Below are 19394 nucleotides of genomic sequence, written 5' to 3'. Positions count from 1 at the left end.
TAGGCCAAATAAAAAAATATGTATGGTTCCGGTTACTCGACCTTCCCTATTTTATACCCCCGACCCTAAACTTTTTTTTTGGCAATTTTCATATTTTTTCCAGAATTTCCCCCGATTTCCGTCAATGGCTCCAGTTTAAGTTTTAGTTTCAGCAATGACGGCCTCCTTGCAAAACATAGTGCAAGTGTTTAATAGTGTTAAATCCAAAGCAAGCTAGCATGTAGGTGTCCCCTACCAATATTGACTAGTATATTATCACACCACATCTAAATGCCATTTGCAAAGCAGTGATAGGTATTATTTAGAAAAAATTAAGAAAATCATTTTGTTAAAAAAATCCCTACCTACCTACCCTAATTTTTTTGGAAGTGTAACTGGAACCACACATATTTTTTTGTTTGGCCTTATCTAAAGAAATATGCACTCTGATTTAACAAAAGTACAGATTTATACACAACATAGTTAATATATACCTTTCAAACACTATTTCCAAGACTTCCCAAAACTTTCTTCATCTTTAAATCAAGAAATATTTTATTTATTTATTTTTATTAATTTATTTTTTTTTTTTTTGATTTCTCATGCTCCAATACATAAGTGTATACCAGTATGACACAAATGACAAAGACAAAAATATTGTTTGACAATCTTTTTTGTATATTGCTGCATTGTACGTTACACAGGTACAGTCCTTTTTCTTGCGATTTTAAGTATAATCATAAGCATTTAAAATCCAAACAATAAAAAGTTGTTTTGCTGTGTTACACAAGATGTGATGGCTGCAACATTGCCCTTGCTCTACATGTATACATAATGGAGGAATTGTGATACAGAGAACACAGTTATATCAAAAGTCATGCATGAACATGCACTTAATATAAATTATGAGGCAAGAAAATCCATTTCCAGATCTGTGGTGTTGTTGACAACTTGACATAATATTCAAAACTCTTCCTACTTCTTTTCTTTATGATCAATGTCTTCATTTTTTCTTCCTAAATATTGATTTTAATTTTTCGATGGTAGTGCTTTGGGTGTTGCTATGTGAAGAGATCGATATATCGGAAATAGGCAGTCCTCTTTTTTCCCGTCGTTTGATGTTTTTATATCTGAAAAGAAAGCATCTGTCATGAGCATTTAAAGCAATGTAGGAAATATCAACAAAAAATACAACTAGTTGCCAATTTTTGTAATTGCACACCCTCACCCCCTGAGATGTAAAATGCATTTGGCAGTATTCTAAGTTTGTCAAATGGCACAGAGTATTTGTGAAATACCAACTACAAAATCATGAACTTGGAAGGCATTCAAATGATAAGCATATTAAAAACTTAAATATTAGAAATCTCACAGAATGAAAAGACAAGAAAGATGTCCATAGGACATGAAAGCCCAGCCGAGGGTATATTAGTAATGCAACATGAAAAGAGCTATATAAACCCTCCCCCCCCCCCCCCCTTAAATGTCATATTTTTAACATTTCTTGAAATGTCCTGAATTGTATATATTGTATGAACTAGATGTGTCGAATGCCACAAATGACTCTGCAGGCAGTTAAATAAGTTTCAAATGCCAAATTCAGTTTTAAATTTGTTTGCACAAAAGATTTTTTTTCTAAGTTCAGGGGACATAACTAAATTCAAACTTGACATGTATTTTCTGGTAAAAAAAAATTTCATCCTTATACATACATCCCTACAAAAGTTAGAGAGCAGAAACTGAAAATTTATTAATTTTTTTCTAAATTCAAGAGAGATAACTCTGTCAAAAATCATTGGACCATGACCAAATTTGAACTTGACCTGTATTTTTTGGTAAAAATACCTGCACATGCAATTTCAACCTTATACATACATCCCTACAAAAGTAAGAGAGTGGAAACTGAACATTTCTTATTTTTTATTTTTTTCTAAGTTCAAGACAAACAACTCTGTCAAAAATCATCGGACCATAACCAAATTCGACCTTGACCTGCATTTTCAAATGACATATCCATATGTCAAATTTGAGTTGAATGTGTCCAACTGTTGCAGAGATAATGAACGGGAAGTGAATAATGATGGAATGACAGAACAGAGTAACACTATATTCCCCTGGCCATTTTATGGCGGGGGCAGAAAAATCTGAATTAACAAAAAATATCAATGTTTCCAAGCAGGTCATTGGCAATTTTTTGGCAATTGGCAAGGTCTAAGTAAAAAATGGTTGATGCAGTTCAATAGCTTACTTCATTATGTATCAGCATATGAAGTTTGATAAAAAATATCTTGAAGAGTTTCTTTAAAACTGAGCTAAACACTAATTTAAGAAAAGTAAGTCAAGGTCAAAAGAAAGGTCATGATCATGAAATGTTGATGCAGTTGAATAATTCTCCTCCAAATGTATCAGCAAATGAAGTTTGATAAAAAGATCCTGTCATAGTTTCTTTGAAACTGAGCTTTAAACTGTGCTAAATGCAAAGCATAATGGAAGGACAGAAAGACGGAAGACGGACATGACAAACTCTATATGTCCTGACCATATTCATGTCATAAAAATGTATTCTGATGCATTGTATTTATAGACCTATCTATAAATGTCTTTATAGTACTGATACAGGTCTCCCAAAAATGGCTAACCAGTAATCTGAAATGAAGAACTTTGCCATCTATAAATAATACAGTCAGGGTTTAACACTAAGGCACATCAGACCAACTTGGTTAAATGAATGGTATGGTTGTGTGCAATGTATGTGAACTTGACCTTTTGGTCAGGTTGATAACTGTTAATTCCATTTCAGTCTTTTGAATAAATATATTCAAAATTGTAAAAAAAAAAAAATATCTTATTTGTACAAATGTAAACACAACCATTGCTCTGTAAGTTGAAATTCCCTTCATAACACAATTGTTATTTTTAGCCATAAAATTTTTTTATAATACAGTGCTACCTCAGTATATTGCCAACTTTTGTCCAAGACAGATTTTGGCATTAAAGCCAGGGTGGCAATATAACATATTCTGCCATAAATTACAATTCAATGGGTAATCAAAACAAAATAAATACATGTAGATTACGTAATTTATTTCCGTTACAATCTATTTATGTCACATGATATAAGGGCAGCTCTCATTTCTTTTTGAAAAAAAAGTCATTATTATTTTTTTTTTCTTTTTGTTTACAATATTTTGAATGAAAAGCAATAAAAATATCAGAATATTGAACACATCAATTTCCTTTCGTCATGCACATGTTGAATAAGAATTTAATGACAAAGATGTCAGTGGCCGTTATAGCCTCTTGGTATAAAAAAAAGTTTTTGAGAATTATCATTAATGTCATCTGAATCAAAAGTAGATTATTTCACCGTCTCAAGAATTTCTGAATCGGTTAAAATGTTCAGTTGGTAAAGCATCATGACTGACAAATGGTAAGTCACATGTCAGAACACGTCAACCCGTTAAATTAGACATGTATGCTCATGTTTGCTAATACCTGTGTACTTCTCTTCCGATTCTGTTTTGATATTTATCAATCAAACCAATATATGCCCGACAAATAAAGGAAATTTCAGGGCTAACGATATCCCTAATATTTTCATGTGCGGAATTATAGTTACTGTAGTCTAAAAAAAGATATGGGGTTTCCTTTTTGATTGATAGAATGGCTTCTTAATCTAAGGGGACGCAAATGATTTTTTGCATTTATTATGGTTTTGTGCATTATCCATGATAGGCTAACGATACCCCTAATATTTTCATGTGCGGAATTATAGTAGTCTAAAAAAAGATATGGGGTTTCCTTTTTGATTGATTGAATGGCTTCTTAATCTAAGGGGACGCAAATGATTTTTTGCATTTATTATGGTTTTGTGCATTATCCATGATAAGCAATAATTGGCGATATACAATCAAATAGGTTGAATGTTGATCAATCCTTTTTTTTTGTAATCTAAATTTGTACGCTTTCTTTCGCTTTACGTTTCCATTACTGTGATGAAATAATTCTTCTATCTTATAAACACACTCCAAAGACATTGCTAATTTTGAGTTTTATGCAACAATTATCTTTAATCTAGCTGAATTCCTAGTCCAGCAAGTCGCTTCACCGCAACCACTGTCAAAGCACGGGTGTGGTGTCCAAATTACGGACACACGCTAGATAATTGGCATTGTTACCAAGGATTTTTTCTTACATAATTTGACCTTTTGTTTCCCAAAACCAGTGGCAGATGGCAATAAGCAGGGGTGGCATTATAACGGGTGTATTAATACAGGGGGAAATCTGTTCTTCAAGATTTCCTGGCAATAAGCGAGGGTGGCAATATGATGGAGGGCAATATACCGAGGTAGCACTGTATTTTTTTTAGCTGTAGTAGACAAGTCTGGGCTGAAACGTATTGATATGGTATAAATACTTACCAAATAACACTTTCTGTATTTAATAATATTTAGGATAATAATTTTAGTAAAGTTTGTTGAATGTCTTCAAGGCTCATAATTTTCATGTCCCAATTAATGAACCAGACTCAAAATGGCTGTCAGATTCTTGACACACATCAGGGATGGGGTCAATTACTTTATAAAGTAATTAATTAAATTACAATTACTTTAACTTTTTCTTCAATTAAATTACAATTAAATTACAGGCTTTTTAAGACATGTAATTAATTAAATTACAATTACTTTGCAAAAGTAAATAATTAAATTACAAATTACATTTTTAATTTTTTGGAAAATTTTCATAATCCTTGTCAATGAATATACAGAACATCATTTATTTGTATATAAGCTCATGCACCCTCTGCACAAACAATACAAGAAATAATATGCTATAGGCATTGTGTATCATTCTGGTTTTAATTAATTTATAACATTTATTTACAAAACATTAAAGAAACTCTTAAAGAACTATCCGAGATCAGTTTGATGCAGTTTCCACCACACAAAACTTACATCTACACAAATTGCATGGCTTATGATATTTGATTAAAAGTGAGTATTTTAATAGAGTGAAATGAGTCGCAACTGTAACCCCTCAAATTAAATATTTCCTTTGAAGGTAACCTGAACATCCAAAATTGCTATTTAGGTTGTACAATTTTACTTCATAAATCAGAATTATACAGATAGAAAATTCATTCATAAAAATCTGTTTAGATGTTTAAATAATTATCAAATTGAAAGTTTTTCTTTTCTAAAGCTAGCGGAGCATTTTAAATTGAAATAATTATCTCCATTGGCTTTGTCTTCTAAATCATGGAATGAATATCTCTTTAGAGGAGTTGATTTGTTTTGATTGCACACATAAGAGATAGTTTCAAAAGTTACCAATTAAAATAAGCAATTAAAAGAAGTTTGGTCAGGGCAAGTGATTTTATGGTTAGTAAAAATTAAGGAAGGTAGCCTGACATGTCTAGTACTTGTTAAAATAAATGTCAAACCCTGATACTCAAACCCTGTTATCTTGAACTATCATTGGAACTGTGGAAAAACTTGGAGATATCAGGAGGATTCAAGATGTTAAGGGTTAAATACTTAATAAATATAATAAGTGATTGAGACTTAAAAATTACACACATATCCACTGTATTCGAGATATCAGTGTTCAAAATACCTATGTTCAACTGCACAATCATGTATTCTGTAAACCAACTATTATTCCCGACAATTTTTATTCAGGATTCTTTACCTTGAAATCCATCTGCAACAGTAAGCATTAATTTTTGCATTTAAGGAAACATTCTACCATAATACACTGTCACAACTTATGATTGGTTTGTAATGAGAAGTAATGAAGGTTGCGAAAATTGCAGATCTTTCTTGCAGGCAAGTCAAAGTTGGTTTACAGTATATCTTATTTATATACTGAACTTTACAGGGTATAATAACCAAGTCTTACCATTCAAAGTAATTTAATCTAATGTTTCCCTAAGTATGACATCTTCTGTCATCAACTGCCATCAGAAATTTGAATACTTAAGCCAGTTCCAATGTCCTCCTTTGCAAACCCTGGTATTCCATGTGAACTGACATTTGGTCTCCATCTGATTCTTAGCCACTCCAATTCTTGATTGTCTTGATTATCTTCAAAGAGAAAAAGAAGTCAACTCAACCTAAGATCAATAGCTTCCTATAAACTTAAGTCTAATCTTAAATATAAAGATGCTCTAAAAGATGTCAAATGTACAACAGTACAACAGTGCTCACTTGAGTCATTTAAGCTCTGCTGTTCTTCAGAAACTTTTTATCCCCATGAAAAATTGTGACCTCATAATGTGACCTAATCTAGCTCCAATAATACTGCATCTTTGCTTGCTTTGTAACATACAATTTAATAACTCCAAAAAAATTGGGGGGGGGGGGGGGGGGGGCTACTTTAACACTTTCGACCACCATACATCCAATAAATGTTTTTAAACCCAGAAAGACCAGCAGGGGGAACAATGTAAACAGAAAGAGGCATACCTTTCTCTCTTATAATGTATAGTGGGGTATTTTTTGTGTGGAATGATTATTCTAGGGTTTTACAGATTTATTCCAATGGTACACATGATAAATAAGTGTAATAAATATAATTTCTGAAAAAAAGTCCAAGACATAAGGGAGGGGGGGGGGGGGTCCTATCCATAAGTATCTGGTATCTGTGCTGCTGACTTGTGGGGAATATTTTTCACTTTTTATCACTGTTGACTTGTGGGGAATATTTATCACTGTTGACTTATGGGGAATATTTATCACTATTTATCATTGTTGACATGTGGGGAATATTTATCATTGTTGGCTTGTGGGGAATATTTATTATCATTGTTGACTTGTGGGGAATATTTATCACTTTTGACTTGTTAGGAATATTTATCACTACTGGCTTTTGGAGCAATGCATTATTTTACTATAGATTTACATAAAAGATAAAAATTATTTTTTTCAATAAATATCTACCAAATCTAAAATTTAAAGAATCAATCATAATATAAATGTACTGAAACTAAATAATATTCATAATTAAGTCCTCTAAATCAATGCACATTGAACATGTTTGATATGCTGCATAGAGAGTTTTCCTTAACTAGATTTAAATTAGAATTTATTGTAAATTTTTATTTTTTCTTGCATAAAACTGTTTTCAATTCAGAACTTAAAAGTCAGTCTATGCGAAAGTTTTTTGGACCACACTGGACATTCAGTCCTGTGTAATTTTTAATTAATGCAATGAATACAAAGGATTGAACCAAATTTTGTCAGACCAAAAAACCTCTTGAGTAGTCCTAACAGCTTTTCTTTTACCAGGGATCGCTCCCACATAATTCTGTAGAGTCCATGCAGTTTTAATGACATTTAATTACGTATTTGGAATTTTCGACAGTTTTTACTAATAAAAAAAAAACATTGAAATGACTGCGTCGAAATAGTTAAGCTCAAAACCGGACACTGAGACATCAGACATTCCGGTCCGGTGTAAAAATTGACACATCAGGCCAGAAGCACTGCACATCGGTCAGGTTCGACGGTCTGATGTCTTTCGCACAAAAAAAAAAGACTGAAAAGTAGATTAAAGAGAGGTAAAAGTTATAAATCATAGGGGTATAGGTGTTAATTTAATCATTGATGGATTTAACTTAAACCAATTGATTACTCTCAATTATAATCAATCATTTATTAGTACATATTGTAAAATTTTCTGATAACTCAATATTTATCAACATGGTTATATCTTCACAAAGAATTTTGGCTGAAGTAAGTCGGAGGTTAAAGTGATCTGTTCTGAATGACTGAATCATGAAACCGTTGGAATTTATTAATGCATTTAACAAGTCAGTAGTAATGTTACCCTCATCATACTCATCATTAACAACATATTGTGCAATGGGTAACATCATATAAATAGTGCTTATTTTTTAGGGTAAAATTAATAAGAGGCCCATGGGCCACAACGCTGACCTGAGTAATTCTGGCCTTGCTTTTCTTCATCTGATTTTCCCCCTTGTAATACCTATTGTGGCCCCGCCCTACCCCAAGGGGTCATGATTTGAACAATTTAGAATCAGCTTTTTTGCCCATTGGTTCTTCAAAATAAGATTTTTAAAGATATTTTCTACATATTTCAATGTAAAACTTAGATTCCCTTTTGTGGCCCCGTTCTATCCCTGGGGGTCATGATTTGAACAATTTAGAATTTACACTACTCCAGGATGCTTCCACATATGTTTCAACTTTTCTGTGCAAGTGATTCTTGAAAAGAAGATTTTTAAAGAAATTTTCTACATATTTCAATGTAAAACTTGGATTCATTTTTGTGGCCCCACCCTACCCCTGGGGGTCATGATCTGTACAATTTAGAATCTACACCACCCATGGATGCTTCCACATAAGTTTCAGCTTTTCTGGCAAAGTGGTTCTTGAGAAGAAGATTTTTAAAGATATTTTCTACATATTTCAATGTAAAAACTGGATTCCCTATTGTGGCCCCGCCCTACCCCCGGGGGTCATGATTTGAACAATTTTGAATCTACACTACCCAAGGATGCTTCCACATAAGTTTTGTTTTTTTCTGGTTCAGTGGTTCTTGAGAAGATTTTTTAATGGCCCACCCTATTTTTGTCTTCTCTTAATTATCTCCCCTTGGAAGGGGGCTTGGTCAGTTATTTTCACAATTTACTGAGAGAACACTTTTTTCAACTGATGCATCAGTATGTACACTACAGTGTATTATACAGCTGAATGTCTGATTGATAAATAAAAAAAAAATTCTACATCAGAATTAATTTTAAAAGGCATTTAAACACTCTGCATAGGTTTTTTATGCCATTTCTATACCCCAAGGGATCATGATTAAAAAAAAACAAACTTGAATCTACCTGAAGATGCAACCATATGAATATGACTAACCAAGGCTTTATTTTCTTGAACAGCTCATTTTTATTTGTAGGTTTTTCCTATGTTTTTCTATGTAAATTTTTGATCCAAAATTGTGGCCCCACTCAACTGTTACCTCAGGGTTTCACAATTTGAACAAACTTAAATCTGTGCTACCTGAGGATGCTCCCATATGAATATGACTACTCATGGTTTTGCTGTTCTCAAGAAGAAGATGTTTAAAGATCTTTTGCAATATATTCCTCTGTAAAACTTTGATTTCCCATTGTGGTCCTGCCCTACCCAGCCCCCAGGGGTCATGATTTGAGCAAAACTAAATCTAAGGGCAAGAGAAAGAAAAAAAAAACCTGACCCTGGGGCCATGAAATTCATAATTATGGAACTCAGGAAGAGGCACTTTGCCATTTTATAGTCTGTCTATTTAATACCCAGGAGAAGAAAAGATTTTCAAAAATATTAAAGAATTTTCACTATACAAATTCAATACACCACCCCATCTTCAAACATAAGAGCTGCTGACCCAAATTTCACAAATCTGGAAGAGGTACCCTTGATTAATATAACCATGGGCTCAGTTTTTCTGCTTTATACCCAGAAGCAAGAAAGATTTTCAAAAAAATTAATGCATTTTCAGTGTATATTCAATAGAACCATGCCTTAGCACCAGAACAAGTGGCCATGATATTCACAATTTTAAAAGAGACACTCTTACTCATCATAACTATGTAGTAAGATTGGTAACCTGATGCACATGATCAAAGAAGGAAGATTTTCAGAGAAATAATGCATTTTCACTATATAACCAATAGGGCCCTGCCCTAACACCAAAACTACTGACCCCTTGGGGAATAAAATTCAAAATTATGGAAAAGGCGACTTTATTCATCATAACCATGAACTTAGTATTGTTTTCAATACTCAGGAGCAGAAAAGAAATGTTCAAAGAAATCTATACCTGTATTATCCATAGACCACACCCTCCAACCTCTCATCCTGGGGGCTATGAAATTCACAATTTTTGAAGAAGCACCCTTGCTCATTATAACCTGCACTTAGTTTTTTTCCCCTTAATAATCAGAGACAGAGAAGAAGATTTTCAAAAGAATTAATGCATTTTAACTATACATGTAATTATCATTAAAGCCCCATCCTAACACTAGAACCCTCTATCCAAGGGTCATGAAATTAATAATTTTGGAAGAGGTGCTCATCATAACTTTGTACTTAGTCTGTCTGCTTCATATCCAGGAGCAGAGAAGAATATTTTCAAAGAAATAATGCATTTTCACCATATTTAATCAATGGAGTGTCACCCTTACACCGGAACCCCTGACCTTGGGGCAATGAATTTCAAAATTTTGATAGAGGGCTTAATGCTTATTCAACCACGGCAGCAATTCAACTGCTTGATTTCCAGGAGTAAAAAAAAGAAGATTTTTAAAGATTGCAATAGTTTTAATGGGTTTAGCCCCATCCCTCAGGCCCAAAGGGAGGGGGTGGCAGAGATAATGAAATTCACAATTTTTGTTCCCCTTCATCATACTAGATATTCTTTGCTAAAATTGGTTGAAATTGGTTCATCGGTTCCAGAGAAGAAGCTAAAAATATTCAAATGTTGAAGAAGGATGGACAAAAGCAGATAGCAAATAGTTTATCTGAGTGACTTAGGGTTTCATTTGAAAAAAAAGGGCTAAAATTAGCACAAAGTTAATTTGAGTTTCCTTTCAAGTAAGATCAATTGAAAACAAAAAAGTACATTTCAAAGACTGAATAACCATGAGGTCAGCAAATGAGGTCAGTGAATATTTTTTATGGTAATGGAAGCATAGATTCAAAATGATAATTGTTTACTTATGATCTTTTACAGTTATCTTGACTTACCAAAGCCTTCTGTCACCATACAGAAATCCAGACAGAATGCATTCAGTTATATACTCTTATCCTCCAATTCCATGCAGAGTTGTCTGTTAACATCTGCATCTCAGTCTCCAACATTTTCAAGAAGAAAGTTGCCTTAAGTTTGCTCTTGTTGTGAAAACTCCAAAATCTGCAATAATAGTTTTTCATTAGTATATGTGTATATTTTTACCCATGATTACAAGAAAAGTCTATGAGCTACATCACTCAACACCGATTTTTGACCCGAATAGCAAATATAATTTGTCAGAGCTCTCAATACAACTAACCCTGTCTCGACACACTTACGAAATAAAATATAATTTGTAATCTTTGCATCAACTTAGATAGTTTTAAAAGACATTTTGCTTTTTCTGGAGGGGTGAGATCAAGTCCAACATCTGGGATTGAATAATACAGGTACTCATTGAAGAAGAAAAGAAGAACCGGGAAGACCTGTTGTGTACATGGTGTACATGATACTTAAATTTGCACCAGTCTGCAACTTTATTTGTTATTGACATGAACAATATTTCAAATTTTTTTTTAGAAAAGGTTTAAATCTCAAAAGTTCAAGGGGTCACAATCTTTAAATTATACCAGTACGTCATGTATTTTTTAAAAAAACGTGAAAAGCGAAAACAGTACAAAAAAGATGAATGATCATCGTCAAAGCAATAAAGTTCATCAAAAGCAAACATTTTTAAAGGGGTGGGACAAAACAGGTAGATCTTGTGATACAATACGTATCTCAATACATATAACATGATATGATAAATATCTCGATATTATAATAAATATATATGAAAACTATAAAATTAAAACTAGAGTGTTTAAAGGAACATGTGTCACCTACTCTGTAGCTTCCTTAAAGGTGAAAAAAAAATCTAAAATTGGTCAGTTTTTTATTTACTTTTAGCATGATAGTTCATGCATTTCCCTGCAAAGAAAAACTGCACCCACAGATAGTATAAGACTCCGATAGAATCTGACAATCAAAGAATATATGGTTCTTTAACCCTGGCCTCAAATGAATAATTTACTTGAAATTATTAGAAATATCTTTTTATCATTTTATTAATACATATTTCCAACAATTAATCCTCAAAAACAGATTTCAGCCTGTCCTTACTGCAATTGTCACTCTACACAATCCATTGTGGAATACTGATCCCAATGTATTTTCATTGTATTTACACTCATGTGAGTTAACTGAATTTCATACAGTACGTTTCAAAGTACTTATCATGAGCTATCTTTACAGCAATTGTCAGTCTTAACATGATCCATTGTGGAATACCTTGTCCCGATGTATTTGCATAGTATTTTATTAAAATATAAGTTTATGTGGTAACTGAATATCATACAGATTCAAATTACAGTATCATGAGCTCATAAACATGTATAAATGCTAAATATCAAAATCCTGTCTCTCAATTTCAAAAGTCATAAGTTAACCTTAACTCCCAAGGTATTTTTTGTAAAGGAGGTCAAAGGTCAAGGTCAAGTGGATTGTAATGCTGGTATTTTTCATATTGTGTTACAACAAACAGTGCACATGCTAAATGGCATAGAAATACCTTTTAAATGTCAAAAATATGCTGTAAATCGGCCCTATGAACTATAATTTTGAAAAGTAAGTCAAAGGTAAAGAGGTCGGTAACCATGGTAATTTACAAAAGCCATAGTGCCAAGCAATATATGTGCAAAATATCAAATCCATACCTCTTACAGATCTTGAGATATAGGGTGTGACAGACGGACAGACAGACACCTGGTAAAGTGATCTCTTAGTGCCGCTCTGCTCTGCAGGTGACACAAAAATTTAGTATTTTATTTCAATATTCGTCTACTTGACAATAAATCAAGATTCTATATCACTCTATATCAAACCAAATGTGGTCGCCCACGTGGCACAGTGGTTAGAGCATTTGCTCTAGAGTCACGGAGTAAGGAGTTGATCCTTACTTCGCAGGTTCGAATCCCACTGTGGGACGTGGAAACCGGTCCTTCAGATGAGACCGTATAAACCAAGGTCCTGTGTCGCAGTAGGTGCTGGCACGAAAAAGATCCCGCACTGCTCAATGGCAATGAGTGCCAAGCATAGGTCAAAATTTGCAGCTCTCCACCGGCAAGTGGTGGCGTCTCCATATGAGTGAAAAATTCTCCAGAAGGACGTTAAACAATAAACAAACCAAATCAAATGTGCTTTGAAACTGATACTTGAAGTTCATCAATTTCATTGACTAAAAATTTACAAAACAATATTCTAGGGGATATTTACTACCGATATTCGGACTTATTTTTCCTCAAGAGAAAATTTCCCTTAATATCCCATTTTCCCCTTTTGATGAGTACAAAATTCCCCTTACAATAATGAAAAGCACAAATATTTTTTTTTCTTTTATAAAAATTTTCAGACTATGTGAAAAATGGTTTACTTTGCTATTTTATGCACTCTAACTGGTCATTAAAATGCTGAAATTGGGCCCCCCAGCAGGGCTTGTCCAGTGACAGTGGCCCCCAGACCCCGGCTGATTTTCCCAATTTCTCCAGTAAATTTCCAATTTGTTTCAAAATTTCAAATTCTTTTTAATGAAATTTGAGAATCCATGCTTTGTTACTGGCTGTTAAAGCAGATGGACACTAACTAATAATATTAACTGTTGTGGAAACGATACTTTCTGATGCTTTACAAACTGAACTTTTCTATGTACAGTACCTAACCGTCTTCCGAGGATGCTCAAGAATGAAAATGTTTTCCCTCTTATCTATGACTTATTCGTTGTAAAGAGCGTTTACAATACCAATATCATCTCTTCACTTGGTAAAAGCGGCCATTTTCAATTTTTTGATAGGTTGTTCATGTATTGTTTCGTACTGATATTTCAATGCATATATCATAAACTGTATCTTAGCAGAAAATATTGGTATGTATTGGTTTATCAGTATATCATCCCACCTCTACCCTTTAAAAAAGCAATATTTATATATAAGATTATAACACTACTAGTCTAGAGACATAATTTTGTGTCTTTGAATGACTGAACTTGAACCCATCTCTGGCATGTCAGTCCAGTGTTCTATCAATTCAGGGACCAACCTAGACCCAAAATTTAGGGAGACTTCACTTCTCCCTCAGAGAAATGTATAAGGGAGAAGTTTTAAATTCTAGGGAGACTTCTTGACGCGCGTGGCACACATTGATCATTATTAAACTTTTTAAAAACAAGAGGCCCAGGGGCCACATCGCTCACCTGAGCACTATGGCTAGGAAAAAGCAGAAATCAGGCGAAGTTTGGAGCTCAAAAGCGACTATTTCGCCTCAGTCACCCCCTAGGTTAGTCCTTGCAATTGACGTACAAGTTTAACCCACTAGCCCAAGCCGGTATTAAAGAAGCTGTGTATCATACACTACCATACTAACACATGTATATAAAAAAAATAAATATCTTAAATCCTTAATTATTTATCATTGTTCCATAAGTGATTTATCATCATGCTGACTTTAAGCTTTTTTATAACTTGTTCTGAAGGGGAAATACCTTCTTTAGATGCAAATTTATAACTAAAGTGAAGCATGCTTACATGTATATTGATCGAAGTGTAAGAAACAGATGAGTATGCTTTGTTATAATTTATTTTACATATATGTATTAAGTTTATAATATATTTAAAGTCACTGGGATTGTAAGCGTCAATTCATTAAACATGTTTGTGCTTTACTGTAGTGCTTTTCATAGGCACTTGTTTTATGAAGTATGCAAAGAGGTATAGCGCCCTTTCCCACTCTTGAACATTTTCGGAATCTCAGACACCTGACAACATGCAGACTTTGAACTGCAGACTTTACACTTAAGGGAACATGTCAAAAGAGTAATTTGAATGATACATTCTAGTATATTTTACTGAACTTGATAATCAAATTTTGTTCTTATTTGTACAAGTTATACATTTGTACATAAACACATGATGTGAGTGGAAGGGGGCAAGGGGGCTGCCCCCCACATTTTTCTGAGAAATCAATACTTTTTTTGCTCTGTTTCCCGATAACTTTTTTTCCTTTATAAATTAGTAACAACAAACTCCCAACAACAAATAGAAAACAGGGATCTTCAAGAGCTAAGAAAATTTTATAAACTTGTACCTTTAAATAGATACATGTAAGTTATGGAGGGCACAATCTGTAAATAAAAGTAAATATTAAATTTTTTCTTTCTTTTTATGTATCAGTAGAAAACAAGATATTTAAAAACAGCTTATTAAGACAAAAGAGTTACATTTATCAATAACATATTAGAATACAAAAATATGAAAAAGATGTCAACCCAGATTTATCAAGAAAAAAAAATGGAAAAGGGGGGAGGAGGTCCATGCCCCAACTGCTTGTGGCTTTGACAAGCTCTACCACTTAGCTTGCTACACTTTGCAACTGGTAGACATGGTAGAGCAAGTAAATTAAAGACAGATTTATCAATCGACTAATATTTTTTTTCACACCTGAATACTAGTACTGGTAAACTTATATTTTTTCATGGAATATATCATATCAATTGCACCACCTTTTATTGAATCTGGATAATAATTAGATTTTATAGGTTATATTCTGGGCAGAATCTCAAGTAATATGTGATTAATAATATCTTTCAATTGGGTATTCTTTCATCCAGAATATGATTATTAGACAGCAAAAATTCTATAATAGGAAATGTATGTCATCTCTTGAAATAAAATTCCCAAAGGCTTATTTTCTCTTAGCTTTAGACTGTTCAAGGTAGCTCAGTCGGTAGAGTGCATGCTCCGTGATCGGGAGGTCGTGAGTTCGAATCTCAGCCACGACTGACGTAAGTCGATAAAAAATGAGTAGCAACTGTTCCTTTGCCATGCACTTGGCACTTTGAAGTGAAAGTTGCGGGTCCTTCGGACTCTTGGAAATGTGCCAACTCACCCGATTTCGTTGGGTTACACCCGATTTTTCGACCCTTAACCCGATTATTTTTTATGACATGGCGGGTCATGCTTTTCACCCGATTTTTGCCGAACAACCCGAAAATCTCCTGATTTTCAGATTTGGTTCATAAATTAGGTTGCATTTTTAACTTCCAGTTACAACCCAAGCTTGGATATAGTACGTAAACAATGCCGATGGCTATGTTCAGTAGGCCGTGTACCAGTGAATTATCAGTGCAGGTGTAAACAATTACCTGAGAGTTGTTTTGAAAAATCAAAGTTTGAAGTCAATTTAAAATGGCTTCCGATAGAACGAGGTCATTATCAGGGCCAGCAGGAACAAATTGAACCAAGTAAAAGAGAAACGATATTTATGTACATATCAAGGAATCTTGGAAAACAACTTTCATTAGATAAAATAAAGTGTTTGAAGATAGTGTAGACATAACTGTAAATTTAATAGCACTTGTTAATTAAATTAATTCGAGGAAAAATAACTTCAAAATCAAAATTGGAATACTTTCAAATTTAGCACATTTAACTTTCCATGTACTTCAAATCAGCAATGCAGATTCTGAAAAGACTTTCCTTTAAAAAATATGCACACTTAATTCAGGTCAATATACTGAATAATGAAACCTTAAATGCTCTTCTAACGTGTAAATTTAATCAATACATATAAAAATTTTTGTCATTCTCAGTTAAAGCCACATTTTAATAAAATAATTCTCAATACACAAATGCTTATATATGCATATATATTTAATTTAATCATGGTAAATGTGTCATGAATGTCATTACGCGTTATATGACCAGATTTTTTACTTTCCAAATCTGGTCATGACCAGATTTTTACATGTTGGAGGTTGGCAAGTATGGAGATGTGTCTTTTTCTGCGCAATTGCAATCAAAGTTCTAAAAGTTTTGGGGCTATAAACAACAGTTAATTTGTGACCTAACAGTTACTTCTTGAGTGAAATAACAAAGAAAACCAGTTTTGGTTAACATGAGCACAATGTGAAGTAATCATACTTATCCACACCTCATCGCACACAAGGTGGTGCACAGTTACTCAAACAATGGAAATACATATTTTTCTTAAAAGTGTTCAAACGCAGCAATGTTAAAGCTATCTCTGCTTTAGATTGCTTTTTAAATAATACCTAGAATGAATATTAGTAGAAATTTACTTGCCGTTTTTTGTCTTTTTAAAATAAAAAGCAAAATTGTGAAAAGTTTCCTTGAAATAGCTGAATAAAGCTACCTGAGGTAGGTAAATAAAGCTACGGTTGGTAATTTTAGCTACGTAGCTAAATGTACTGATTGTGCTGGACCTGCTAACGGTCGCACCATCAAACATATTTCTACATGGGCATATGATTTGCAAAAAAAAAAAAAAGGAACAACCTTCCAACGCCTATCAGATCCCGGGGGTAAAGTATTGAATATAAATTCTTTTTTTTTTAAACAGGATTAACAGTTACCATTATAAAATAAAATCGACGACTCTGACACTGTCTGAAGTGGACCAAAGTTTAACGTTACATTACATGGTTTTAAATGTTACTTTTCTACTACGAACTTCATGTACTACTATATGCATTACTTCACGCATGATTTACGTGTCTAAAGCTTAGCAGGTTGTTGTAAGTCTAATCAATAATAAAAAATCTAACTACTTACCACATGACTGTCACCTCGGAGCCGCCATTACCCGCAATAAGTTGGTTTTCCGCTCCTTGTTAGCCTTTGAAAGTTAACGATGTTAGGGGGACCAGTTTAAACCCCGCTGCATTCCGAATGAACATTTCCCAGCATCCCCAGACATTCGTTTTACGGTGCAGTGAGAACACAGAATGTGGGTTAATTTTGCCGACTTATGGGGAATTTTTCGAAAATGAAAACAAATCGATTAAATTTTATCAGTAGACTACGTAGAATCCAAAAATACCCATGACCATATTTGTGGGGAACGAGAGATTTCCCCACAATTCTCAACTTTCCCCATAAGAAAGGTCCTTTGTCAGGTGTGAGTTCCCCACAAGTTGGTAAACGCGGGTGCTCTCTCTCTCTCTCTCTCTCTCTCACAACTTAGGCATATTTTATTTTTACAAACTTTATTTCTATTTTTAACTGAGATACATGTATTATTCCTGCATGCCAGGACTTATTAACATTATGCTCATATACGTACAATAAAATGTTAAAAATGTATTTTTTCCTGTTATCAGACAAGTTTCTTCCAATTCCACTTTCTTTCATTTTAAATGTAAAATGATGTGTCATTAAAATATTGATAGAATTATAAATGTACACATCACATTATGTTTCTCTCCCCTATAACTTTTTCCCCTTTTGGCAAAAGAATTATATGATGATATTGACTTAAAATTTTCGCTGGTACGACATAAAGTTAGCATTACGACTAGCTAGACACTTTTTTGCAATATATCTAATATATTCTACAAAATAATTTTGTAAATTAAGGAATTGTAGAAGTCAAATGCAAACAACATTAAAGAAACGCAATACTTTTTTTTTCAAATTTCATGCCTTTGAACATCACTATTTAAGACGGATGATTGAACACTATACATGTACTTTTTAAACATATTAAACTCATTAAACTTATTAAACATCAGCTTAAATAGTCACTACTTATACATTAAATTCAAATGTCTAGAATTTTCACCCATCATGTTGAATTGTAAAACGTGACTGTACCTGTAAGTTCTATGAAATTTTATCGTAAATTTTATATGGAGTGTCCAAACAATTAAGGGCTTGAAAATAAAGTCAAAAGGGGGGAAGGGTTTCTTTTCCAACAGTCTAGATAAAGTTTCTCCCCTAGAAAAACTTGTATAAACGTAGGAAATGTTTAAACTAACCACATGGAAATAAATTCCACCCAGAGCACTTAAAAAATGCCGAATAAATTCAGAGAGATGGGAGATGCACAGTTAATGTCGATTTGTATTCGGGGTGTCAAAAGATAGTCACGTCGAACTCCAACAAGCAAAGTACGCTGACATAATCAAGTGAGGATTTTTGCATATGTATATATCCATTTACAATGCTATAAGCATTGAAAGCAGCAGTTCATGGCAACGAAAAGTCATATAAACAAGACGGATTTAAATTCTTACTTAACTCCAGGAAAACTCATCAAGATAAATGTATGAGGTAGAGGGAGCAGACTTTGAGAAACAATGACGTCGTCGGACGTCATGAAACTAAACGGTGAGAGAGCTGGTTGATAAGAAAAATGTTTTTTTGTTTGATAATAATTTGGCAAAATATCAACGTTATCAAGCTAAAATTTTCAACATTTCTTAAATTCTTTTTTCTATGTTCCTTATAAATTTTGTAAGCACAGACTACATAGTATTAATTTTATCGCATCAGTCCAAGAATTTTTTGATAACCCTCGTACTTAGGAGGTATTCTTTATTTGGTTATGAAATTATGTATGCATTCCTGTGCACATTTTAAACATTTTAGGATCACTTTAGAAATTGAAATATGAAATTTACTACAAGATTCCGTAATTGTATTCAATTTACAGGAAAATTAAAAAGTCAAATCTTCGAAAGAACGGCTTGACTTCTTTTGGGCGAATCATAATTCTTTGTACAATAACATCAAAAACGTCATGGTTCATCAAATTGGGTAAAAGGAGTTACCTCCCCATCT

The 19394-nt window shown here is 33.3% G+C and overlaps 1 long non-coding RNA gene across 2 annotated transcripts; it reads right to left on the bottom strand.

Annotated features, from left to right (window-relative positions):
* Positions 1-694: 694 nt before the first annotated feature.
* Positions 695-17457, bottom strand: LOC133176860 (uncharacterized). 2 transcript variants are annotated; one of them, XR_009719567.1, is made up of 4 exons: positions 17385-17457; positions 10737-10902; positions 5881-6065; positions 695-1109 (listed from the first exon to the last, which is right to left on the bottom strand). It is a non-coding gene; the product is annotated as an uncharacterized LOC133176860 (long non-coding RNA). The 2 variants fall into 2 exon arrangements; XR_009719568.1 differs by lacking the exon at positions 17385-17457 and adding an exon at positions 13474-13548.
* Positions 17458-19394: the final 1937 nt, after the last annotated feature.

Source organism: Saccostrea echinata, unplaced genomic scaffold, assembly GCF_033153115.1.
Source record: "Saccostrea echinata isolate AGI-Se365-2 ecotype Australia unplaced genomic scaffold, CSIRO_AGI_Sech_v1 ptg000083l, whole genome shotgun sequence".
NCBI lineage: Eukaryota > Metazoa > Mollusca > Bivalvia > Ostreida > Ostreidae > Saccostrea > Saccostrea echinata.
The sequence above is the reverse complement of the archived record's forward strand: the minus strand, read 5'-3'. Positions and strand labels throughout refer to the sequence as shown.